Below are 25,482 nucleotides of genomic sequence, written 5' to 3'. Positions count from 1 at the left end.
GACTGATTCTAAATGCTCCGAATCTTTGACATCCAAAGGGGCACATGGGAATAAGTTCAAACGTTGTTGCCTAAGAGCACACAATTTAGCTAAATAGGGATTAGAAACCATGTCTTCTGGTTCCACCATTTCCAACTAGCCCACAAGGCCATAATTGAGGTGGCAGTGATATTGATGGAAAGTCCTTGGGACAACCTCCTTGGGGGACAAGTCTCTGAATTGCAGGTCATATCCATATTTATAACTCAGTATTTATTAGTAGAATCAATCAATCAGGAATTTGTAAAGCGCACTACTCACCTGTGAGAGTCTCAAGGCGCTGAGGAGCGGTGGGGGAAAAAGAGGGGGGGAGGTGCTGCTACTGCTCGTACAGCCAGGTTTTGAGAAGTTTCCTGAAGGTAAGGAGGTCTTTGGTCTTGTGCAGGTGGGTGGGAAGAGTGTTCCACGTTTTGTCGCGGAGGTGCGAGAATGATCTACCACCAGTTGTAGTTCTGCGGACACGTGGGACGGTTGCAAGGGCGAGGTCGATGGAGCGGAGATGCCGGGTTGGGGTGTAGAAGGAGAGTTGTTTGTAGAGGTATTCTGGTCCGGTGTTGTGCAGTGCTTTGTGAGCGTGGGTGAGGAGTTTGAAGGTGATTCTCTTGTTGACTGGGAGCCAGTGCAGGTTTCTCAGGTGTCCAGGAAGGGTCATGCGGAGGCGTTCTGGATGCGTTGCAGCCTCTTCTGGAGTTTGGCCGTGGTTCCTGCGTAGAGGGCATTGCCATAGTCCAGCTTGCTGCTTAGGAGGGCCTGGGTGACTGTTCTTCTGGTTTCGGTGGGTATCCATTTGTAGATCTTTCGGAGCATGTGGAGGGCGTTGAAGCAGGAGGAGGAGATGGCGTTGACTTGCTGGGTCATGGATTAGGAGGAGTCCAAGATGAATCCTAGGTTGCAAGCGTGGTCGGTGGGAATCGGAGTGGCTCCATGTAGACGTTGAAGAGGGTCGGGCTGAGGGACGAATCCTGGGGTATGCCGCAGATGTTTTTGGTGGCCTCCGAATGGAACGGGGGAGGCGGACTCTTTGTGTTCTGCAACGGAGATAGGAGGTGACCCGGTCCAGGGCTCTGCCGCGGATTCCTACATTGCTGAGGCGTGAGCATAGGGTGTGGTGGCAGACGTGTCGAACGTGGCCGAGAGGTCCAGGAGGATGAGGGCCGCGGTTTCACTGTTGTCCAGTATGGTTTTGATGTCGTCAGTGGCGGTGATGAGGGGGGTTTCGGTACTGTAGTTGTTGCAGTATCTGGATTGGGAAGGGTCCAGGGTGCAGTTCTCCTCAAGGAAACAGGTTAGTAGTCTGTTGACAGCCTTTTTCGATGACTTTTGCCGGGAAGGGGAGCAGGGAGATAGGCCAGATGTTCTTGAGGTCCTTTGGGTCCTCCTTGAGTTTTTTGAGGAAGGACTTTGATCTCAGTGTGTTTCCAGCTCTCCGGGAAGGTGGCGGACTTGAAGGAGCTGTTTGTAGGAGGCTGGACTGGCTTGTAGTGAGTACCAAGGGGTACTTGCACCTTGCACCAGGCCCAGTTATCCCTTATTAGTGTATAGGGTGTCTAGCAGCTTAGGCTGATAGATAATGGTAGCTTAGCAGAGCAGCTTAGGCTGAACTAGGAGACGTGTGAAGCTACTACAGTACCACTTAGTGTCATATGCACAATATCATAAGAAAACACAATACACAGTTATACTAAAAATAAAGGTACTTTATTTTTATGACAATATGCCAAAGTATCTTAGAGTGTACCCTCAGTGAGAGGATAGGAAATATACACAAGATATATATACACAATAGCAAAAATATGCAGTATAGTCTTAGAAAACAGTGCAAACAATGTATAGTTACAATAGGATGCAATGGGGAAACATAGGGATAGGGGCAACACAAACCATATACTCCAAAAGTGGAATGCGAACCACGAATGGACCCCAAACCTATGTGACCTTGTAGAGGGTCGCTGGGACTATTAGAAAATAGTGAGAGTTAGAAAAATAACCCTCCCCAAGACCCTGAAAAGTGAGTGCAAAGTGCACTAAAGTTCCCCTAAGGACAAAGAAGTCGTGTTAGAGGAATAATGCACGAAAGACACAAACCAGCAATGCAACAACTGTGGATTTCCAATCTAGGGTAACTGTGGAACAAGGGGACCAAGTCCAAAAGTCACAAGCAAGTCGGAGATGGGCAGATGCCCAGGAAATGCCAGCTGCGGGTGCAAAGAAGCTTTGACTGGACAGAAGAAGCTGAGGTTTCTGCAGGAACGAAAAGGGCTAGAGACTTCCCCTTTGGTGGACGGATCCCACTCGCCGTGGAGAGTCGTGCAGAAGTATTTTCCCGCCGAAAAAAAGCCAACAAGCCTTGCTAGCTGCAAATCGTGCGTTGGGCGTTTTTGGACGCTGCTGGGGCCCAGGAGGGACCAGGAGGTCGCAAATCGGACCTGAAGAGAGAGGAGACGTCGAGCAAGACAAAGAGCCCTAACTGAAGCAGGTAGCATACGGAAAAGTGCCAGAAACAGGCACTACGAGGATGCGTGAAACGGTGCTCGCCGAAGTTGCACAAAGGAGTCCCACGTCGCCGGAGACCAACTTAGAAAGTCGTGCAATGCAGGATAGAGTGCCGTGGACCTAGGCTTGGCTGTGCACAAAGGATTTCCACCGGAAGTGCACAGGGGCCGGAGTAGCTGCAAAGTCGCGGTTCCCAGCAATGCAGCCCAGCGAGGTGAGGCAAGGACTTACCTCCACCAAACTTGGACTGAAGAGTCACTGGACTGTGGGGGTCACTTGGACAGAGTCGCTGGATTCGAGGGACCTCGCTCGTCATGCTGAGAGGAGACCCAAGGGACCGGTAATGCAGCTTTTTGGTGCCTGCGGTTGCAGGGGGAAGATTCCGTCGACCCACGGGAGATTTCTTCGGAGCTTCTGGTGCAGAGAGGAGGCAGGCTACCCCCACAGCATGCACCACCAGGAAAACAGTCGAGAAGGCGGCAGGATCAGCGTTACAGAGTTGCAGTAGTCGTCTTTGCTACTATGTTGCAGGTTTGCAGGCTTCCAGCGCGGTCAGCAGTCGGTTCCTTATCAGAAGGTGAAGAGAGAGATGCAGAGGAACTCGGATGAGCTCTTGCATTCGTTATCTAAAGTTTCCCCAGAGACAGAGACCCTAAATAGCCAGAAAAGAGGGTTTGGCTACCTAGGAGAGAGGATAGGCTAGCAACACCTGAAGGAGCCTATCAGAAGGAGTCTCTGACGTCACCTGGTGGCACTGGCCACTCAGAGCAGTCCAGTGTGCCAGCAGCACCTCTGTTTCCAAGATGGCAGAGGTCTGGAGCACACTGGAGGAGCTCTGGACACCTCCCAGGGGAGGTGCAGGTCAGGGGAGTGGTCACTCCCCTTTCCTTTGTCCAGTTTCGCGCCAGAGCAGGGGCTAAGGGGTCCCTGAACCGGTGTAGACTGGCTTATGCAGAATTGGGCACATCTGTGCCCAAGAAAGCATTTCCAGAGGCTGGGGGAGGCTACTCCTCCCCTGCCTTCACACCATTTTCCAAAGGGAGAGGGTGTCACACCCTCTCTCAGAGGAAGTTCTTTGTTCTGCCATCCTGGGCCAGGCCTGGCTGGACCCCAGGAGGGCAGATGCCTGTCTGAGGGGTTGGCAGCAGCAGCAGCTGCAGTGAAACCCCAGGAAGGGCAGTTTGGCAGTTCCAGGGTCTGTGCTACAGATCACTGGGATCATGGGATTGTGCCAACTATGCCAGGATGGCATAGAGGGGGCAATTCCATGATCATAGACATGTTACATGGCCATATTCGGAGTTACCATTGTGAAGCTACATATAGGTAGTGACCTATATGTAGTGCACGCGTGTAATGGTGTCCCCGCACTCACAAAGTTCAGGGAATTGGCTCTGAGCAATGTGGGGGCACCTTGGCTAGTGCCAGGGTGCCCTCACACTAAGTAGCTTTGCACCTAACCTTTACCAGGTAAAGGTTAGACATATAGGTGACTTATAAGTTACTTAAGTGCAGTGTAAAATGGCTGTGAAATAACGTGGACGTTATTTCACTCAGGCTGCAGTGGCAGGCCTGTGTAAGAATTGTCAGAGCTCCCTATGGGTGGCAAAAGAAATGCTGCAGCCCATAGGAATCTCCTGGAACCCCAATACCCTGGGTACCTCAGTACCATATACTAGGGAATTATAAGGGTGTTCCAGTAAGCCAATGTAAATTGGTAAAAATGGTCACTAGCCTGTTAGTGACAATTTGGAAAGAAATGAGAGAGCATAACCACTGAGGTTCTGATTAGCAGAGCCTCAGTGACACAGTTAGTCACTACACAGGTAACACATTCAGGCACACTTATGAGCACTGGGGCCCTGGGTTACCAGGGTCCCAGTGACACATACAACTAAAACAACATATATACAGTGAAAAATGGGGGTAACATGCCAGGCAAGATGGTACTTTCCTACACAACCCCCCCCAAACGAAGGACAATAAGACTAGCCATGAACTGATGAGTCTTCATTGTCTAAGTGGAAATATCTGGAGAGTCCATCTGCATTGGAGTGGCTACTCCCAGGTCTATGTTCCACTGTATAGTCCATTCCCTGTAGGGATATGGACCACCTCAACAATTTAGGATTTTCACCTTTCATTTGTTTTAGCCAAAGTAGAGGTTTGTGGTCTGTCTGAACAATGAAGTGAGTGCCAAACAGGTATGGCCTCAACTTCTTCAGAGCCCAGACCACAGCAAAGGCCTCCCTCTCAATGGCAGACCAACGCTTTTCTCTAGGGGTCAACCTCCTACTAATAAAAGCAACAGGTTGATCCTGGCCCTCAGAATTAAGTTGTGATAGGACTGCCCCTACTCCTAATTCAGATGCATCAGTTTGGACATAGAATTTTTTAGAGTAACAAGGGCTTTTCAGGACAGGTGCAGAGCACATGGCCTGCTTCAGCTCCTCAAAAACTTTCTGACAGCTTGCTGTCCATAATACCTTTTTAGGCATTTTCTTGGATGTGAGGTCATTAAGAGGGGCTGCAATGGAGCCATAGTTCTTAATGAACCTCCTGTAATACCCAGTGAGGCCTAGGAAGGCTCTCACCTGAGTCTGAGTGGTAGGGGGAACCCAATCAATAATAGTTTGGATTTTCCCCTGAAGTGGTGCAATCTGTTCCCCACCAACAAGGTGTCCCAGATAAACCACCTTACCCTGCCCTATCTGGCACTTTGAAGCCTTGATAGTGAGGCCTGCCTTTTGCAGGGCCTCCAAAACTTTCCATAGGTGGACCAGGTGATCATCCCAGCTGGAGCTAAAGACAGCTATATCGTCCAAATATGCTGCACTGAAAGCTTCCAGCCCTTGCAGGACTGTGTTCACCAACCTCTGAAAAGTGGCAGGTGCATTTTTCAAACCAAAAGGCATTACAGTAAACTGGTAATGTCCTCCAATGGTAGAAAATGCAGTCTTAGATTTAGCATCTTCTGATAATTTGATCTGCCAATACCCTGCAGTCAAATCAAAAGTGCTTAGATACTTGGCAGATGCCAGTGTATCTATAAGCTCATCTGCCCTGGGTATAGGGTGAGCATCAGTTTTGGTTACCAAGTTGAGACCTCTATAGTCTACACAAAACCGCATTTCTTTCTTTCCATCTTTAGAATTGGGATTTGGTACCAGTACCACAGGAGAAGCCCATGGACTGTCAGAGTGCTCAACCACTCCTAGTTCCAACATTTTCTGAACTTCTTGCTTTATGCAGTCCCTGACATGGCCAGGCTGCCTATAGATCTTACTTTTGACAGGTAAACTGTCTCCAGTATCTAAAGTGTGCTCACACCAAGAAGTGGTGCCTGGCACAGTAGAGAAGAGTTCTGAAAATTGTCCTAGGAGATTTATGCAATGGTCTTTCTGCTCAGCAGTAAGACAATCTGCCAAAACTACACCTTCCACAAGAGCATCTTGTTTTGTGGAAGAGAAGAGATCAGGTAGAGGATCACTGTCTTCTTCCTGTCCCTCATCAGTTGCCATGAGCAGGGTGAGATCAGCCCTGTCATAGTAGGGTTTCAGGCGGTTGACATGGAGCACCCTAAGGGGACTCCTGGCAGTGCCTAAGTCAACTAAATAGGTGACTTCTCCCTTCTTTTCAACAATTGTGTGGGGACCACTCCATTTATCTTGGAGTGCTCTTGGGGCCACAGGCTCCAAGACCCACACTTTCTGCCCTGGTTGGTACTGAACCAAAACAGCCTTCTGATCATGCCATTGCTTCTGGAGCTCTTGGCTGGCCTGAAGGTTTTTACTGGCCTTTTTCATGTACTCAGCCATCCTTGATGTGAGGCCAAGTACATAATCCACAATATCCTGCTTAGGAGCTTTTAAAGGTTGTTCCCAACCCTCCTTTACAAGTGTGAGTGGACCCCTAACAGGGTGTCCAAAAAGAAGTTCAAAGGGGCTGAAGCCCACTCCTTTCTGGGGTACCTCCCTGTAGGCAAAAAGGAGGCATGGTAGAAGGATATCCCATCTCCTGCGGAGTTTTTCAGGGAGACCCATAATCATGCCTTTGAGAGTTTTATTAAATCTCTCCACCAGTCCATTTGTTTGTGGATGATAGGGTGTTGTGAACTTGTACGTTACACCACACTCCTTCCACATGGCCTTTAAGTATGCAGACATGAAATTGCTTCCTCTGTCTGATACCACTTCCTTTGGGAAGCCCACCCTGGAAAATATTCCCAGGAGGGCCTTTGCCACTGCAGGTGCTGTAGTGGTCCTTAAAGGAATAGCTTCAGGATATCTTGTGGCATGGTCCACTACCACTAAGATAAACCTATTGCCTGAAGCAGTAGGAGGGCCAAGGGGGCCAACTATGTCAACCCCTACCCTTTCAAAGGGAACCCCAACCACAGGCAGTGGGATAAGGGGTGCCTTTGGAGTGCCACCTGTCTTGCCACTGGCTTGACAGGTTTCACAGGACTTACAAAATTCCTTTGTGTCCTCAGACATCCTAGGCCAATGAAACAGGGGAACAAGCCTGTCCCAAGTTTTCATTTGTCCTAGATGCCCAGCTAAGGGAATGTCATGTGCCAGTGTTAGGAGGAACTTCCTGTACTCCTGAGGAATCACTAATCTCCTGGCAGCTCCAGGTTTAGGATCCCTATGCTCAGTGTACAAGAGGTTGTCCTCCCAGTAAACTCTGTGAGAGTCACTGACATCCCCATTAGCCTGTTTGACAGCTTGCTGTCTGAGACCCTCTAATGTGGGACAGGTTTGCTGTGCCACACTCAGCTCCTCTCTGGCAGGCCCCCCTTCACCCAAAAGCTCAGCAGTGTCTGCTTCCAGCTCCTCTGGTGTAGGTTCTGCACAGGGAGGGAATTCTTCTTCCTCAGAAGTAGAATCCACTGTAGTGGGAGGGATAGTAGGAAGTGGTTTGCTTCTACTAGCCCTAGCTTTAGGGAGCACTTGGTCCATTGTTCCAGGATCCAAGCTTCCCTGTCCTTTTTGCTTTTTGGCCTGAGCCCTTGTTAAAGCAAAAATATGCCCTGGGATGCCCAGCATTGCTGCATGGGCCTCCAACTCCACATCTGACCAAGCTGATGTCTCCAAATCATTCCCTAATAGACAGTCTACAGGTAAATCTGAAGCTACCACAACTTTCTTTGGACCAGTTACCCCCCCCCCCAGTTGAGATTTACAACAGCCATGGGGTGGCTTTGTGTTATGTTGTGAGCATCGGTTACTTGGTACTGGTGTCCAAGTATGTGTTGTTCAGGGTGCACCAGTTTCTCAATCACCATTGTGACACTGGCACCTGTGTCCCTGTAGGCCTGGACCTCAACACCATTTATTAGGGTTAGTTGCTTGTACTTCTCCAAGTTATGGGGGCAAGCAACCAAAGTGGCTAAATCAATAGCCCCTTCAGAGACTAAAGTAGCCTCTGTGGTCTCCCTAATCAGACCAACCCCAACTAAATTACCAAAAGTGAGCCCAGCTACTCCCTTGGATTGGCTATTAGTAGGTTTGCTCCCACCACCACTGCTATTAGTAGGGACACTAGGTGTAGCAGTAGGGGTTGTAGTGGTAGGAGCTGTGGTGCCTTTCTTTGGACAACTGGGATCTGTTGTCCAATGGCCTTTTATTTTACATAAATAGCACCATGGTTTCTTTTCCTTGTTCTGATTAAAGGAGGATTTGGACCCACCACCCCCACCAGAGTGTTTTTGTGGGCCTGATGAAGACTCATTTTTAGATTTGTCCCCACCCTTGTCAGAAGACTTACCATCCTTCTTTTTGTTGCCATCTTTGTCACCCCCTGTATGAACTTTTCTGTTCACTCTTGTTCTGACCCATTTGTCTGCCTTCTTTCCCAATTCTTGGGGAGAGGTCAGATCAGAGTCCACCAAGTACTGGTGCAACAAATCAGACACACAATTATTAAGAATGTGCTCTCTCAGGATCAAGTTATACAGGCTGTCATAATCAGTAACTTTACTGCCATGTAACCACCCCTCCAAGGCCTTCACTGAATGGTCAATAAAATCAACCCAGTCTTGTGAAGACTCCTTTTTGGTCTCTCTGAACTTTATCCTGTACTGTTCAGTGGTTAAGCCATAACCATCCAGGAGTGCATTCTTAAGAACTTGGAAATTATTAGCATCATTTTCTTTCACAGTAAGGAGCCTATCCCTACCTTTTCCACTAAATGATAGCCATAGGATAGCAGCCCACTGCCTTTGAGGGACATCCTGTACAACACAGGCCCTCTCAAGTGCAGCAAACCACTTGTTAATGTCATCCCCCTCCTTATAAGGGGGAACTATCTTGTGCAGATTCCTGGAATCATGCTCTTTTGCAGGATGACTATGGGGAATACTGCTGCTGCCACCATGGGTATCTAACCCCAATTTCTGTCTTTCCTTCTCTAATTCAAAAGACTGTCTATCCAAATCCAGCTGTTGCTTTTTAAGCTTCAGTCTGGTTTGTTCCACCCTCAACTTATTGAGTTCCCTCTCTAACATTCTGTCATCAGGGTTGGTGGGAGGGACATTTCTAGAAACAGAGCTATGATGGGAATGAACAGAAGGAGACCTGTCCCTTACAGAAGCCACCCTAACAGCTTGGTTTACAGAAACATTACTACCAGTATGGTGAGAATAAATGCTTTTGCTATGATGTGAGACAACACTATTTATTTGGTGTGGCTCATCATCATTACCATCTATGCTAGATTGTCTAGTAATGGGCAGGCTAGGAAGTTTCTTTCCTGAATCTTTTCCTGGGGGAGTCCCTGAATCAGATTGGGAACTATTAGGTACTTTTTCAACAGATGGGGCACCTATGGCCTTATCCTGTTCTCTAAGCATGTTAAGTAACAGTTCCAAGGAAGGATTTTTCCCTACACTCAAACCTCTCTCTATACAGAGACTCCTTGCTCTTTTCCAGCTAAGGTTGTCATATGCAAGTTTGGACAGATCAACACTTTGGCCTGTGCCAGACATTTTTAGAGAGAGTTAAAGTGATAGAAAAAGAGAAAAAAGTTTTCAGAACTTTTTTGGAAAGACAGAAAAAACTTTTTAAACTTTTAAGAACTTTTTGAAAGTTTAGAAGTACTTTTCAGCACTTAGAAAAGAGTGAAAAGCGGAAATGCAAAACTTTTTGGCTATGTGTATATACACTGACCTTGTTTTGTATATTTTTCTCTTATGAAAAGTACAATGACAAGAGTGGTAAGTAGTCTCAAGCACTTATCCCACCACTGCACAACCAATGTAGGAGGCTGGACTGTCTTGTAGTGAGTACCAAGGGGTACTTGCACCTTGCACCAGGCCCAGTTATCCCTTATTAGTGTATAGGGTGTCTAGCAGCTTAGGCTGATAGATAATGGTAGCTTAGCAGAGCAGCTTAGGCTGAACTAGGAGACGTGTGAAGCTACTACAGTACCACTTAGTGTCATATGCACAATATCATAAGAAAACACAATACACAGTTATACTAAAAATAAAGGTACTTTATTTTTATGACAATATGCCAAAGTATCTTAGAGTGTACCCTCAGTGAGAGGATAGGAAATATACACAAGATATATATACACAATAGCAAAAATATGCAGTATAGTCTTAGAAAACAGTGCAAACAATGTATAGTTACAATAGGATGCAATGGGGAAACATAGGGATAGGGCCAACACAAACCATATACTCCAAAAGTGGAATGCGAACCACGAATGGACCCCAAACCTATGTGACCTTGTAGAGGGTCGCTGGGACTATTAGAAAATAGTGAGAGTTAGAAAAATAACCCTCCCAAGACCCTGAAAAGTGAGTGCAAAGTGCACTAAAGTTCCCCTAAGGACAAAGAAGTCGTGTTAGAGGAATAATGCAGGAAAGACACAAACCAGCAATGCAACAACTGTGGATTTCCAATCTAGGGTACCTGTGGAACAAGGGGACCAAGTCCAAAAGTCACAAGCAAGTCGGAGATGGGCAGATGCCCAGGAAATGCCAGCTGCGGGTGCAAAGAAGCTTCGACTGGACAGAAGAAGCTGAGGTTTCTGCAGGAACGAAAAGGGCTAGATACTTCCCCTTTGGTGGACGGATTCCTCTCGCCGTGGAGAGTCGTGCAGAAGTGTTTTCCCGCCGACAGAACGCCAACAAGCCTTGCTAGCTGCAAATCGTTCTTTGGGCGTTTTTGGACGCTGCTGGGGCCCAGGAGGGACCAGGAGGTCGCAAATTGGACCTGAAGAGAGAGGGGACATCGAGCAAGACAAAAAGCCCTCACTAAAGCAGATAGCACCCAGAGAACTGCCAGAAACAGGCACTACGAGGATGCGTGAAACGGTGCTCGCCGAAGTTGCACAAAGGAGTCCCACGTCGCCGGAGACCAACTTAGAAAGTCGTGCAATGCAGGTTAGAGTGCCGTGGACCCAGGCTTGGCTGTGCACAAAGGATTTCCGCCGGAAGTGCACAGGGGCCGGAGTAGCTGCAAAGTCGCGGTTCCCAGCAATGCAGCCCAGCGAGGTGAGGCAAGGACTTACCTCCACCAAACTTGGACTGAAGAGTCACTGGACTGTGGGGGTCACTTGGACAGAGTTGCTGGATTCGAGGGACCTCGCTCGTCGTGCTGAGAGGAGACCCAAGGGACCGGTAATGCAGCATTTTGGTGCCTGCGGTTGCAGGGGGAAGATTCCGTCGACCCACGGGAGATTTCTTCAGAGCTTCTGGTGCAGAGAGGAGGCAGGCTACCCCCACAGCATGCACAAGCAGGAAAACAGTCGAGAAGGCGGCAGGATCAGCGTTACAGAGTTGCAGTAGTCGTCTTTGCTACTATGTTGCAGGTTTGCAGGCTTCCAGCGCGGTCAGCAGTCGGTTCCTTATCAGAAGGTGAAGAGAGAGATGCAGAGGAACTCGAATGAGCTCTTGCATTCGTTATCTAAAGTTTCCCCAGAGACAGAGACCCTAAATAGCCAGAAAAGAGGGTTTGGCTACCTAGGAGAGAGGATAGGCTAGCAACACCTGAAGGAGCCTATCACAAGGAGTCTCTGACGTCACCTGGTGGCACTGGCCACTCAGAGCAGTCCAGTGTGCCAGCAGCACCTCTGTTTCCAAGATGGCAGAGGTCTGGAGCACACTGGAGGAGCTCTGGACACCTCCCAGGGGAGGTGCAGGTCAGGGGAGTGGTCACTCCCCTTTCCTTTGTCCAGTTTCGCGCCAGAGCAGGGGCTAAGGGGTCCCTGAACCGGTGTAGACTGGCTTATGCAGAATTGGGCACATCTGTGCCCAAGAAAGCATTTCCAGAGGCTGGGGGAGGCTACTCCTCCCCTGCCTTCACACCATTTTCCAAAGGGAGAGGGTGTCACACCCTCTCTCAGAGGAAGTTCTTTGTTCTGCCATCCTGGGCCAGGCCTGGCTGGACCCCAGGAGGGCAGATGCCTGTCTGAGGGGTTGGCAGCAGCAGCAGCTGCAGTGAAACCCCAGGAAGGGCAGTTTGGCAGTACCAGGGTCTGTACTACAGACCACTGGGATCATGGGATTGTGCCAACTATGCCAGGATGGCATAGAGGGGGCAATTCCATGATCATAGACATGGTACATGGCCATATTCGGAGTTACCATTGTGAAGCTACATATAGGTAGTGACCTATATGTAGTGCACGCGTGTAATGGTGTCCCCACACTCACAAAGTTCAGGGAATTGGCTCTGAACAATGTGGGGGCACCTTGGCTAGTGCCTGGGTGCCCTCACACTAAGTAACTTTGCACCTAACCTTTACCAGGTAAAGGTTAGACATATAGGTGACTTATAAGTTACTTAAGTGCAGTGTAAAATGGCTGTGAAATAACGTGGACGTTATTTCACTCAGGCTGCAGTGGCAGGCCTGTGTAAGAATTGTCAGAGCTCCCTATGGGTGGCAAAAGAAATGCTGCAGCCCATAGGGATCTCCTGGAACCCCAATAACCTGGGTACCTCAGTACCATATACTAGGGAATTATAAGGGTGTTCCAGTAAGCCAATGTAAATTGGTAAAAAATGGTCACTAGCCTGTCAGTGACAATTTGGAAAGAAATGAGAGAGCATAACCACTGAGGTTCTGGTTAGCAGAGCCTCAGTGAGACAGTTAGTCACTACACAGGTAACACATTCAGGCACACTTATGAGCACTGGGGCCCTGGGTTACCAGGGTCCCAGTGACATATACAACTAAAACAACATATATACAGTGAAAAAATGGGATTAACATGCCAGGCAAGATGGTACTTTCCTACACGTGTGTGCTGATGACATTGGTGATGGAGTCACGGAACTGCTATCGGGGGCCGGGAGGCCTGTAGATGAGGGTCCCTCGGAGGGTGGTGTTTGAGTCAGTGTGGATCTGGAAGTGCAGGTGTTCGGCGTTGCCGCCTCCTGCTTTGTTGGAGCGGGTCCTTGCGGGTGATCTCATAGCCGTCTGGGATGGCTACGGCGATGTCAGCCGCTGAGGAGGGGTTCATCCAGGTCTCAGTCAGGAAGGCGACTTCTGGGGAGGCTGAGTCGAGTAGATTCCATAGCTATACTGCATGCTTGTGGACGGAGTGGGTGTTGAGGAGGATACATCTGAGATGGTTAAGTCCTGCCTTTGTTGGTGGGTCGTTGGCGTGGAGGCTGGTGAAGGTGCAGTTCCGCCAGGAGAAGGGTCCGCGGATGGTCTGTGGGAGGCTTGAAGGCAGGCGGGAGAGCAGCCGGTGTTGAGAGCGCAGAAGGTGGCTGCGTCGTAGTGAAGACGTGCGTAGCGGCAGTGGGGGGGACGGTAGCCAGAGGTTCTGACGCTGAGCGCGTAGATGGGCTTGCCTTTAGAGCGGCCGCCATTAAGTAGGGAGGTGGAGAGGAGGAGAGGACAGCTGGGAGGCGGGAGCAGGGGCGAAAAACGGTGTGAAAAAGGGGGCGGGCTGCAAAAAGGGGGCAGGGCCGTGGGGGCAGCAGCGGCAGGGGGGAGAGAGAGAGTGAGAAAGCGAAAGTGAGAGAGAGAGAGCGGAGTGAGAGAAAAACGAGGAAGAAAGTAGGGAAGCAAAAGGAGCACAAAGGGACAGAAGAGAAGCAGAGCAGAAAAAGGAGCTGAGAAAGGAGGAGAAAAGGGGGAGAGAAGCAGAAGGTAGCCTAGTAGGAAAGCAGAGCTCTCCCACTAGACACGAGGGATGAGGCGCAGGCAGAAACCTGCGGGTGGAGGTGGGCCTCGAACTCCTGGCAGGGGTCAGGAGTTCAGAGGAGCCAGGGAAAGGGCTGTACTTGCAAGGTCAGTGGTATTGCTCAGCCTGCCACGCAGCGGCTGCCATTAAGTAGGGAGGTGGGGGGAGGAGAGAACAGCTGGGAGGCAGGAGTGGGGTCAAAAAACAGTGCGAAAAAGGGGGCAGCCCGCGGGGGCAGCAATGGCGAGAGAGAGAGAGAGGGTGAAGAGCGAAAGTGAGAAAGCGAGAGCGGAGTGAGAGAAAAACAAGGAAGAGTGTAGCGCGAAGCAAAAGGAGCACAAAGGGACAGAAGTGAAGCAGAATGGAGAGCAAAGCAGAGAAAAAGAGGAGAGAGGAGAAGGTAGCCTAGTAGGAAAGCAGAGCTCTCCCACTAGACACCAGGGAAGAGGCACAGACAGAAGCCTGTGGGTGGAGGAGGGCCTCGGACAGGGGTCAGGAGTTCAGAGGAGCCGGGGAAAGGGCTCTACTTACAGGGTGGAGCCACGGGAGGCAGAGCAATGCACTGACCAGGTCAGAATATCTACGTGAGTTCTGTAAAGGAGTTTTTTTTTCATTTTTTTTTTAACCAATAAGTCAAACCTTATTTCCAGCAAGTTCTTCCTTGCATCCGAAACCAAAGGTGGACATACCGCCCAAGGAGGACCCTGCATCACCTCCTCAGCCCACCTGGAGTTCCCCCAGTGGCTGGACCAGATGTAAGGAGGGGGAGGATTTAAATCATCGGACAATGTGCCCCTACAGGGGGGGGGGACCATTCCAAAAGCGGAGAGCCCATAGTTTCCTTTTTTTCCTCCTCTGATCAGGACTGCCCACCTTAAGATCTAATTTAGCTGTTTTCACGAACATGTCCAGCCAGCTCCTATACAGTGGAGGGGCAGCCATCATCCACTTTAAACATATCTCCCTTCTAGCTAGCAAAATAGCAAAAAACAAGAAATTCCTATTATTTCTCGACCACCCTACCGAATCGCCGGGTTTGCCAAAAATAATTAGGGGGAGACTTACAGTCAGTTCCTTTCCTACAATCTGTGATAGCGCACCCACCACTTCCGACCAAAAGGAGATAACTCCTGGGCACTCCATGAACATATGAATATCTGCGGTTATTGATGAGTACAGACGAAGACGAGAAGCGGGTAAGGCAGCAAAGATTGGACGTTTTGAAACATCAAGTGGAAGCTCTTTTGCAAGCAAGACTTATGAAGCGATGGGAGGTGAGTAAGTTGGCACATTTTGAATATGGGGAAAACCCAGGGAAACTATTGGCTTGGAAAGCAAAAAGGGATCAAGTAAGAAATTCTATTAAGGAAATTGAGGTAGAGCAAGTTCAGAGGACCAGAGAGAGTGGGGAAATAAATAGGGCCTTTGTACAGTTTTTTTCTCAACTTTATACAGAAGAGGTCGAGGTTACTGAACGGGCTGTTCAAACTTGGCTGTGGGAAGATATTCTCCCCTGCCTATCCTCCGAGCAGCAGCTTTGGTTGAATAGGCCTATTACCCCACATGAAATCATAGCCGCTTTGAGAGGAAGTAAGGGGGGGTAGGGCCCCAGGTCCAGATGGTCTCCCGGGTGAATTGTATAAGGTCTTGGAGCAGGTATTAATGCCCTTTCTGTTAAAATTGTTCTCCAAGGTATTTACGAATGACTCCCCCATTCTGGCATCTTGGAATGAGGCAGTAATTTAGTTGATTTTGAAACCAGGTAAAACCCTGACTAGGTGTAAGTCATAAAGACCCATTTCGTTGTTGAGATTTCAGATTACAAGTTGTTTGCTAAGGTTCTTTCAGGTAGGTTAAATCTGGTGGTAAAGGATCTAATTAACACGGATCAGAAGGGGTTTGTTAAGGGCAGGTATTTACATGAGTTGACGCACACCTTAATTGGTGCAATAGATCTGGCTACTGCTTATAGGATCCCCTTGGGGGTTATAGCCTTGGACGCTACAAAGGCTTTTGATAGGGTCAACTGGAGTTATTTAGCTCACATTTTGAATTTTTATAATTTGGGGAATAATTTTTGTAAAGCTATAGAACGGGTTTACTATAACCCCTCTGCTAGAATCTTAATTAATGGGAAACTAACAAACTCTTTTAGGATATTGAGGGGAACTAGGCAGGGGTGTCCGCTGTCTCCACTCTTGTTGATCCGTATATAAGCAGTGTTCTGAAATAGCTCCTTTTAAATGGGAGCAGTGGGAGAGGAAAGTTGCACTTTATGCAGATGATTTAATGGTATTCACCGCTGACTTATCGACCGCTCTCCCAGCCCTACGAAGATTAGCTGAGGATTTCGGTTCTGTCTCTGGCTACCAGGTTAACTGAGAGAAGTCTGAAATTATGGCATGGAACCAGAATTGGCAAGGGAAGGCTGAAATACATTATTTAGGGTTATTAATTACACATGATATTGAGAAGTTAGTGGTGAAAAATCAAGAAGCACTGTTTGTAGAGTGCATTAATTAAATGAAGGACTGGGCCCACCTGCCGCTGACAGTATTGGGAAGGGTAAACCTGGTTAAAATGTTTCTTCTTCCAAAAATTAACTTCATTCAGAATGCCATTCCGCTATGAATGGATGGTAGATATCTCAATAAACTTCAACAGGCTATCACTTCTTTTATTTGGGCATGTAAGGGTCCCAGGATTGCGTGGAAAAAGCTGCGGAGGAGGAGAGAGAAGGGAGGTTTATCATTTCCGGACCTACAGTTATACCCTTGGGCCTTTCTGCTGAGAAATTCAAGACTTGATTTACCTCCCTGGATGATTCAGCCGTAGGTGTAATGTTTAAAGCAATGACATGTAATATTCAGGGGGCGTCAAAACAGTTTCTTTTTAAGTTTGGAGACCCAAATATTTTAAAGAAAATAAGATTAAAAGTTCTTAGGGAAGCAGCAATGTGTTGGTATCAGGTGAAATCCACTATAAAGATGGATTATTATAATCAGCTAGCCCCTATTTGGGATTCTCCAGGCACTCCAGAATGTTTGAAAGATGCTTTGGCCAAACCATTAAGAGATGCCGGTCTAGAATATTGGGGTGATCTTATACAGGATGCAACGTTACTTTCCTGGGAAGAACTAAGGGGTATGACAGTAGGCACTTTGTCTAGATTTAAATATTTCCAACTGGCTGCCTGGGTACAGTCTACTCGACAAAGCCGTTTGGGCGAGAATCCTCTATCAAAATACCTTTTTAATGGCTCCCCCAATGGCTGTAAGATTGCAAGGTGGTATTGGGAGATTTTGGAGCTGATGGACGGAGATTTTAAGTTGCCGGAGCAGCTGTGGCAGGGCACTAAGACAAAAGAAATGGCGCAGTCGGAGTGGCAAGAATCCATGAGAATGTGTTTTGAGGTAGTTAAGGCTGTCCGTTGAGGAAGAACTATCTATATGTGATACATAGAGCCTATATCACCCCAACGAAACTTACGAAGATAAAGAAAGGGGAAGTGGTGAAGTGTCTCAAATGTGGAGGTCCAAAGGCTGCATATGTAAAGGAGTTTTTGTTTAATAGCACTTGCTACCTTTGTTGTGTCTTTATCTCAGATACCCCCTACCGTCTTCATATAAATGCAAAAGGCAGAAGTAGATTGTGTGATGACCGTCTCTGTGGCTCCTGGGTGTGTGGGAACACCCATGCAACACCCATGGAACACCTCCCTGATGCAGAGTAGGACAATGCAGCGATTTGAGTTGCCTCTGCCTTGCCTTACCCCATATTTTTTAAACCATTTGCATGGCTTCAAAAATATGACTTTGTCGTTTGTGCAACGCATCTCCACATTTCGTGCTGTAAGCATGGCGCAACCCCCTCAGAAACATGCCTTAGTCCTCCCACTTCCCTACAAACATCCTTGGTTGTGTCCGTGTATACAAAGGGGCATATTTACAAGCCCCTATCACCTCCTTGCATAGCATATTTATTTTACGCTAATGTGACATTAAGGAGACATTTTCACTGTGCCACATTTACAAAGTGGCGCAATGCATGCATTGTGCCACTTCCCAACTCCAAGATTTCACAACGCCATTTTTATCATCATTTATAGTGCCTGCTGAGAGTAGGCGTTAAAATGAGGCACTTTAAAATTAATGGGCCTCCCTGCACTTTGCTGCACTAGCGTCAACATTTTTGCCGCCAGTGGAGCAAAGCACCACAATTGCGTCAAAAATGATGACGCTATTGCCCTAGTGACCACCATGATGCGCCGTATTGTAAATAGGGCGCACCCATGGTGTTACGAGGTGGGGCGGGTGACGCAAGAAAACTGGCCCATCAGTGCTGATGCACCAGCTTCTTGTAAATATGTCCGAAAGTGTTCTCAGCATGTGCAAGGTGTCTACAAGCGTGCAAAGTGTCCTGCGCAGTGATAACGGAGAGTGGGACACGCCAGACCCACATCACAGTACTTACCTGTCCTGCAGGTCACCTACCAGCTGAATGAATGGTAGCCTCAGTTGAACTCATCCAGGCAAAAATGTGTACAATCCATTTGTGTCATGTCTCTTTGGAACTTCTCTCATTTTGCCCCTCCTATTTCTTTGACATTTTTAGTTCTTGCACTAGGCAGCTTTAGTTGTTTGAGACCTCATGTTACTGACTCTTCAAAAGGTTACATGCAAGAAGCACAGAAAGGACGGGCTCCGGGCCAGCCAACTTCAGTCATTGGCTTTAGATTTTGGGGGTGCTAACATTCTCCTATTTGTTTTCCTATTGGTGATGGTGCTCAAATAGTCCATTTGTTAGACGTCAGAAACAACATAACATGTAGCTTGCCTTTCAGAGCCTGTGGGTCCTCTTTGATGTATTCTCCTGCAGGATGACACCTTAACTTCTGGCTGACGGCCTATTTGTTGAGGAATAACATCCTGTTTGTTTTATGGCAGGCTAAGGCAATTCACAACCCACTCTTTACTCTGCTGTCTTGCAAACAGATTACTGGATTTACAGCTTTTTTGAACACAGAGTAAAGTCGTGTGGGCACATAGGCCTCCTTACTAACTACAGGGAGAATACAGCCATTCTCAAAAGTATCGACTATGCAAACATTTGCAATAAATGAACACTTCTTACAGTGTAAACTTGATCTTGTGATTCCTTTTTCATACCACTCTTCTTACAGGGTACAGCTTAGCTCCCCTAATCATGTCTCATTGATAAAGGGGCCCTCCTCCCAGGTCTATGCTGTTTTAACCTAAGAGGTTACTTCATTCTGGTATTTGCTTCCTAGGACAATGGGCAGGAACACACCACAACTATTACAAACACGTCCCCTAAAAAACCCCAGACATTTTAGCTTTGCCAATTTTTTTAAAAAAGTGAGACCTATTGGCTTTGTTTAACTTTTAGCAACATTGTTATTATTGCTGGGACAACACACCACTACTAATACTAAGGGGGTCATTACAACCCTGGCGGACGGTGTTAAAGGTGCGGTAATACCGCAAACAGGCCGGCGGACAAAAAAAGGGAATCATGACCGTGGAGGAAACCGGCAACATAGACAGGCACTTTAACACTCCGACCGCCACAGCGGTACAGACAAGCAGCGCGGCGGTCACCGCCAACAGACAGGCGGGAGACAATGTACCGTCCACAGTATCACAACCCGCCAATCCGCCACCATTTCCGGGGCGGATTCACCGTGGATAAAAACACGGCGGAAACAGCTTTTGCAATGGGAAAACGCTCACCTTCTACACATCCCACTAGGAAGGAGGACACCATGGAGCCGGAATTACAAATCCTACCTGCCCTTGTCTTCCTGCTCATTTACGAACACCAGCAACGGCGGCGGCGAAGACAACGGTGAGTACTGCACCTACGACATAGGGGAGGGGGAAGGCAAAAGTCAGGGGGACACACACGCAACACCCCCACCCTCACCCTCACCCTTGCACATTACAACACACACACCAATGCATTTCCAAACATCACAGGAACAACCCACAACCCCCCGCAAGAATGCAAAGACCAAAGGAAATCAGTTCAAAAATTGTAATGTATCAAAATACAGTTACCAAATATATACAGACATATATACACATTCAAAAGTATATACATTACGAGAAGTAGTGCAGGTATGCACATATCAATGTCCGTGGACCACTGGTCCAAAAATGCATGGGCGAGGCCCACACTAGATATCTGTCCACAAACGGAGAGAACACTGCTGGGGCATCAGATAGAAATACAACAGGCACCTCAGGGGGAAGGGAAGGGTGAGGTACCTCAGCCGGATTACAGCACCACGCCAGATCCACGATTGGGCTCCATGCCCATTGATGTATCCTGGGGAGTGCAAAGCCACAGTCTCTCAAGTCTCTACAGTGGGTGGGTTGCCCACTGTTCAATCCTGGGGAGTGCAAAGCCACAGTCTCTCACGTCTCTACAGTGGGTGGGTTGCCCACTGTTCCATCCTGGGGAGTGCAAAGCCACAGTCTCTCAAGTCTCTACAGTGGGTGGGTTGCCCACTGGACCATACTGGGGAGTGCAAAGCCACAGTCTCTCAAGTCTCTACAGTGGGTGGGTTGCCCACTGTGCCATCCTGGGGAGTGCAAAGCCACAGTCTCTCAAGTCTCTACAGTGGGTGGCTTGCCCACTGTGCCATCCTGGGGAGTGCAAAGCTACAGTCTCTCAAGTCTCTACAGTGGGTGGGTTGCCCACTGGACCATACTGGGGAGTGCAAAGCCACAGTCTCTCAAGTCTCTACAGTGGGTGGGTTGCCCACTGTACCATCCTGGGGAGTGCAAAGCTACAGTCTCTCAAGTCTATACAGTGGGTGGGTTGCCCACTGCTTTATCCTGGGGAGTGCAAAGCCACAGTCTCTCAAGTCTCTCCAGTGGGTGGGTTGCCCACTGTACCATCCTGGGGAGTGCAAAGCCACAGTCTCTCAAGTCTTTACAGTGGGTGGGTTGCCCACTGTACCATCCTGGGGAGTGCAAACCACAGTCTCTCAAGTGGATAACAGTCTCCACTGTTTCTGGAGGGGGACTGGTGCCCACACTGCATTAGGCTCCCCGTGACGGTTCCTGTTCCGTCACTATCCCAGCTGTACATGGGATAACGATGCTTGATGTGGCGGTGATTTCCTTATTCAGCGGTGCTTTGCCATGGCGGTCTGTGCCCTGTTCAGCGGTTCTCTGCCCTGTTCAGCGGTGCTTTGCCCTGTTCAGCGGTCTTCACCATGGCGGTGATTTCCTTGTTCAGCGGTGCTTTGCCATGGCGGTCCCTGACCTGTTCAGCGGTTCTCTGCCCTGTTCAGCTGTGCTTTGCCCTGTTCAGCGGTCTTCACCATGGCAGTGATTTCCTTGTTCTGCGGTGCTGTTCAGCGGTTTTCTGCCCTGTTCAGCGGTGCTTTGCCCTGTTCAGCGGTCTTCACCATGGCGGTGATTTCCTTGTTCAGAGGTGCTTTGCCATGGCGGTCTGTGCCCTGTTCAGCGGTTCTCTGCCCTGTTCAGCGGTGCTTTGCCCTGTTCAGCGGTCTTCACCATGGCAGTGATTTCCTTGTTCTGCGGTGCTTTGCCATGGCGGTCTGTGCCCTGTTCAGTGGTTCTCTGCCCTGTTCAGCGGTGCTTTGCCCTGTTCAGCGGTCTTCACCATGGCGGTGATTTCCTTGCTCTGCGGTGCTTTGCCATGGCGGTCTGTGCCCTGTTCAGCGGTTCTCTGCCCTGTTCAGCGGTGCTTTGCCCTGTTCAGCGGTCTTCACCATGGCGGTGATTTCCTTGTTCAGCGGTGCTTTGCCATGGCGGTCTGTGCCCTGTTCAGTGGTTCTCTGCCCTGTTCAGCGGTGCTTTGCCCTGTTCAGCGGTGCTTTGCCCTGTTCAGCGGTCTTCACCATGGCAGTGATTTCCTTGTTCAGCGGTGCTTTGCCATGGCGGTCCCTGACCTGTTCAGCGGTTCTCTGCCCTGTTCAGCGGTGCTTTGCCCTGTTCAGCGGTCTTCACCATGGCGGTGATTTCCTTGTTCAGCGGTGCTTTGCCATGGCGGTCTGTGCCCTGTTCAGCGGTGCTTTGCCCTGTTCAGCGTTCTTCACCATGGCGGTGATTTCCTTGTTCTGCGGTGCTTTGCCATGGCGGTCTGTGCCCTGTTCAGCGGTTCTCTGCCCTGTTTAGCGGTGCTTTGCCCTGTTCAGCGGTCTTCACCATGGCGGTGATTTCCTTGTTCAGCGGTGCTTTGCCATGGCGGTCTGTGCCCTGTTCAGCGGTTCTCTGCCCTGTTCAGCTGTGCTTTGCCCTGTTCAGCGGTCTTCACCATGGCGGTGATTTCCTTGTTCAGCGGTGCTTTGCCATGGCGGTCTGTGCCCTGTTCAGCGGTTCTCTGCCCTGTTCAGCGGTGCTTTGCCCTGTTCAGCGGTCTTCACGATGGCGGTGATTTCCTTGTTCTGCAGTGCTTTGCCATGGCGGTCTCTGACCTGTGCATTGGTGTGTGGCATGACGGTCCCTCATTGCCCAGCGGGGCTGTGGCAGCCGGGGCCCTCCCTGTGCACTGACTCCGGCGGTGGTCTCCTGTCCAGTGACGATACTCCTGCCCTCCTGGGCACTGACTCCGGCGGTGGTCTCCTGACCAGTGACGATACTCCTGCCCTCCTGGGCAATTACTCCGGATGTGGTCTCCTGACCAGTGACGATACTCCTGCCCTCCTGGGCAATGACTCCGGCGGTGGTCTCCTGACCAGTGACGATACTCCTGCCCTCCTGGGCAATGACTCCGGCGGTGGTCTCCTGACCAGTGACGACGGTGCTGGCGGTGGCGTCCCGGCCGCCGAGGAGGATGGCACCCTTCTCCGCCGTGCTGCTCTCACCAGACTGTGCAGACTTCTTCTGGCACTTCACCACCTTTGGAGGAGTCACAGCTGATTCTGCAATCCCCCTGGGACCCTTGTGAGCAGTTTTGCCGCCAGGAGTCTTCACCCTGTCCCGTCGGCCACTTTCCAACTTGAGATGCTTTACAGGGGGTGGACTGGCAGTGCTTTGGCTCCGTGTCACACTGGCTGCCCTGGTGGCCGGTGCACTCCACACACCTGTAACACGCACCACTGGTACTGGGGTCTTTTTGGCTTAGGCGCTACTACGGGACTTATGAATTGGAGGGGTGGGGGCAAAGAGGTCAACGTTGCTGAGGGAGAGTTTCTGACGAACACTGGGATGGGTAGCTGGAGGGGGTCTGGGAGTGGAGAAAGAGGAGGTGGTTGTAGGAGGTGTCACTTTAGGTGTTTTGGGTGCAGGTGCAGGTACTGGAGGCTGTCGTGAGGTGGATGGATGTTGGGTGTGTGGGTGCCCGCGTTTGTGTACTTTGGTAGGGGGTGTCACAGACACACTGGGAGAGGACACAGGGGATGTGTAAATGGTAGTGGGGGTGGTGAGTGCAGGTGAGCGGGGTGTGGTGCTGGGTGTTCTGGTGCGAGTCCTAGTGGCTGTAGATGTAGTGCATGCAGGTGAGAGTGTAGACGACACTGGGAGGGAGGAGGGAGACGAGGAGGAGGGGGACACAATAGAGGCAGTGTATGTTGCTGTGTCTGTATGTGTGTGATGCTTGTGTGAGTGCCTGTGGGATGTGTGGTGCCTATGTTTGCCTGAGCTACTTTTGTGTGTTGAGGTGAATGCATGCTTGTCTGATGGTGTGCTTGGGATAGGCTGGGGTACAGGGGATTGGGTTTGGGTGGAGGAAGTTGGAGGGGGGAGGCTAGACACAGGGACAATGGCTGCCATCAGTGCTGAGGCCAGAGATTGCAGGGTTCGATGATGGGCAGCCTGACCAGAATGAATGCCCTCCAGGAATGCATTAGTGTGTTGCAACTCCCTTTCTACACCCTGGATGGCATTCACAATGGTAGACTGCCCAACAGTGAGTGACCTGAGGAGGTCAATGGCCTCCTCACTGAGGGCAGCAGGGTTGACAGGGGCAGGGCCTGAGGTGCCTGGGGCGAAGGTGATGCCCACCCTCCTGTGTGAGCGGGCACGGGGCGAACGCTGAGGGGCTGTTGGGAGGGTGGTGCTGGTAGGGGAGGTGGCGGCTGTACCTGTAGAAGTGGGGGGCACAGATGGTGCCACCACCACAAGGGAGCTCCCATCGGCGGACGAGTCCGCGTCGCTGGTTGGTGATCTGGTGACCGACGTGTAGCTCCCCTCGCCCTCCGTCCCACTGGTGCATTCTGAGTCCGTGGTGTGGCCCTCCATGGCGATGTGGGATGCAGCTCCCTCGTGCTCCGGTGCCACTGTACCTCTGCCTGATGATGCTGATGCACAAAGAACAGGGAGAGCAGAAAAAGGGGGTGGGACGACAGAAGAAAGACAGGTTGAGTGCATGGCTTACCGCTTCCGTTGGCGGACAATACAGACACAGCAGCCCCCTGCACTACGCCATGCTCTTGGCCTCTACATATGCAATTCCTGGGATATGGCCTACATCGCTACAGGGGCATGTATACCTGTACTTGGCACTCTACTGAGGTGGGGTGGAGTGGCACATGGCCTGCATTACGGAGGGGCCTTGTCTATGGAAGTTGCCCTGGCCTAGGAAAACCCACAGCCCTCCTCCCACACCCAGACCCCTCAACTGCACGCAAAGTCCCCAGAATGAGGGTGTACTCACCCCCTTGTGTCTGCTGTGATGCCCTCAAGCGCCCATCCAACTCCGGGTAGGCCACCGCCAGGATCCGGAACATCAGGGGGGTCATGGGGCGACGGGCACCCCTCCCACATTGGGAGGCCATCCCCAGCTGAGCCTCCGCCGTCTTCTTGCTCCAGCGGCGAATGTCCTCCCATCTTTTCCGGCAGTGGGTGCCCCGTCTCTGGTGGACCCCCAGGGTCCGTACGTCATTGGCGATGGCACGCCAAATGTCCTTCTTCTGGTGGGCGCTGACCTACATGACATGCACAGGGGAAGAAGAGAAGTCATTACCAACTGCACCGTCGAAGTGAGTGGCCCCCTCCCTACTCAAGCCATGTGGCCCATTCATTCACATGCATTAATGTTCCCTGAACTCTCCCCCCTTCCCTCTTACCACCAGCCCTCTCCACCCAGACATAGCCCATACAACGTGCTCCCTGTGTACTTACCTGTTGGTCTGGAGGACCGTAGAGTAGCGTGTACTGGGGGAGGACCCCGTCTACTAGCTTCTCCAACTCCTGAGCAGTGAAGGCAGGGGCCCTTTCCCCAGACGCAGCAGCCATTGTCTCTTCCAGACCGAGGTCACATCAGCACTTGCAGTGTAGGTCCTCTCCTGTCGAAGATCAGGTATCGAGTGATTGAACAGATAGAAAATGGCGGTGACGTCCGCGGCGGTGCGTATCATCACCGCCGGCGCACTTCATCATTGGCTCCTGGGACCCATAGGGTCCAATGTTAACCAATGCAGCATTGCGCCGTGGTCTTCGACCGCCTACCGCGACGGTGTACAACGCCAGCGCAGTTACCTCACATCCCATTGTCCCAGTTTAGAGGTCAGGCAGCCGCCATTTGAGGGGCCCACATGGCTTCATTTACTACTGCGTCACACATACCTAGGCCTACACTCGACACACACACAGGAAGACTTTTGTCTTTGGTGTCGTGTTCTGTGTATCTGTGGGTACATACCTTGGATTTTGTTGACTCTGTGGTCGATGTTGTCCTTCCTAGGCACCTTCAGCTGTGACATTTGAGAAGATGGCGGAATCCTCCGGTGTACCGACCGCTGGTGGACCTGTTGACAATGTAGGAGCGACATTTAATCATCACCTACAGGTTTGACCGTGCCA

Source organism: Pleurodeles waltl, chromosome 1_2 (assembly GCF_031143425.1).
Source record: "Pleurodeles waltl isolate 20211129_DDA chromosome 1_2, aPleWal1.hap1.20221129, whole genome shotgun sequence".
Taxonomy (NCBI): domain Eukaryota; kingdom Metazoa; phylum Chordata; class Amphibia; order Caudata; family Salamandridae; genus Pleurodeles; species Pleurodeles waltl.
This window is presented reverse-complemented; position numbering follows the sequence as displayed.